Source organism: Sorex fumeus, unplaced genomic scaffold (genome assembly GCF_029834395.1).
Source record: "Sorex fumeus unplaced genomic scaffold, SorFum_2.1 ptg000018l, whole genome shotgun sequence".
Lineage (NCBI taxonomy): Eukaryota > Metazoa > Chordata > Mammalia > Eulipotyphla > Soricidae > Sorex > Sorex fumeus.
Window position 1 is genome coordinate 8,530,392 of NW_026606075.1, and position 1,894 is coordinate 8,532,285.

A 1,894-nucleotide genomic window follows, 5' to 3' on the forward strand; every position below is an offset into this window, starting at 1 on the left:
TCACTGATTTTGGATTGACCACGTGACTTGCTTTGGCCAGTGAACATTAGCAAATGTAAAATCAACAGAAGCTTAAAAAGTGCTTATGCTTTGGGGTTTCTACTCTTGGAATCTGACATCATCTTGTCAATGAATGAGCCCAGGTTATCCTGATGGGGCATGAATGGCTGCCTGCAGGAGAACAAAGGCTTTGACTGATAGCCCAGCAACCACTAGACACGTGAGTGGGATCATTTTGGATCATCTTGTTACCAGCTCACCCACTATTAGACCGCAGACATGGGAGAATCCAGGGAAGTATGTTGGCTACCCAGATGGAACGTCCCAGTTGATTTACACAGTTGTAAACTAAGTGAAAGGTTATTTTGATCACTAGGTTAAGATGCATGGGCCGGGAATCGAACCCGGGCCTCCCGCGTGGCAGGCGAGAATTCTACCACTGAACCACCCATATGTTTTGCTATATAGCAGAGCCACATTGAGGGTTATAAGTAGAGTTGAGAGACCATGGAAGAGACAGGGACAGGAGAGGAAGAAGATGTGTAACGTTTGCAATACCTTCCCAGATTTCATTGGTTAATATTTTACTTTTCTCTTCTAAAAGAGAAATACTGCCTTTGAATTTGATTTCTTAATTTAAGTTATCCAATTTTTACACCTAAAGTCACTTAAAAAGCAACTTACTGTTAACTTAAAATAGTTTGATATGTTAACTTTACTTTTAACAACTTATCAAATATACAAACCCTTAAAAAGTTAGTCTCTGTTATCAAAAATTATCTGCTATCTTATAGTGCTGCATTCTAGAATTTCCTGCTTTAATCAGTAGGTATTAGGAGTTATGAAGAATAATTTACACTGAGGAGAGGGAGGTCAGGAATGTGTCCTGTCTTTAAGTCCTTGGTAGACAGACTTAAGATGTTTTTCTGAGGAAGAAGAGAAGGAAACTGGTGACTAATTTTATGTAAGTGGGTGTGGGAAAAGGGAGTGTAAAATATCCACTGACTGGAAACTATTAAGAAAAGTTTGGGAAAAAATGGGAAAAAAAAGCAAAAAAAAAATCTGATATTGTACTTTTTGCATTTTAGTAGATCATTTGAAAAAGGAACACTGGCTACTTGTGTATTGAGGGATTAAATATTATTTTGAAATCTTAAGCACATTGATAATACATACTTGAAGTCACAGGAGTATAAACTATCATCAGAGGAAAGTATTTCAGTATTGAGATCTTCAGCTTTTATTTATTTTTTCGTTCCCAAAACTCTTAAGGGGAATGACTTACCCAGATAGAAACAGTAAATGGTTTTACATCATAATGAGTTTAAAAAGAAATACAGCATCTGTGTAATTTGACAAAATAGTCTCCAGTACACAAACCCATGACTTTATTTGACAACTCTTCGTATCTCACTGATTTCGAGTGATATGAAGAGAGAAATGAGTAGGGGAGTTAATAAAAAGAGCAAAAAGTTGTCTGAAATGTAGACCACTATGAAAGTGAGACCTTTAGAAGAAGGTATCAGCCATTCTCATCCTTCTCAGAGCTGTTACTGATTGGATTCCACGGGATGTCAAGAGACCGCGTGGCCGCCCACCTACCAGATGGTCAGACTTCTTTGTCAAGATCATGAACGATCGGTTTGAGGCCCTCCATGTTCCCGGAGCGAAGAGATGCCATTGGGCTACACTAGCACGCGACAGGGACAAATGGAGACGTTACTGGCGCCCGCTCGAGCAAATCGACGACTAACGGGAAGTTAAGTGATTAAGTGATCAGCCATTCACTAACTTCTACAGAGAAAGAAAGGTGACAATGATTCTTTAATCATAACCTGTTCATCAAACTATAGTATTTGGGTGAATAACACGTAGAATTGTTTTATGCTGGACT

At 38.7% G+C, this 1,894-nt stretch overlaps 1 non-coding gene across 1 annotated transcript; it reads right to left on the reverse strand.

Annotated features, from left to right (window-relative positions):
* Positions 1–383: 383 nt before the first annotated feature.
* TRNAG-GCC (transfer RNA glycine (anticodon GCC)) lies at positions 384–454 on the reverse strand. The gene has a single exon. It is a non-coding gene; the product is annotated as a tRNA-Gly (tRNA).
* Positions 455–1,894: the final 1,440 nt, after the last annotated feature.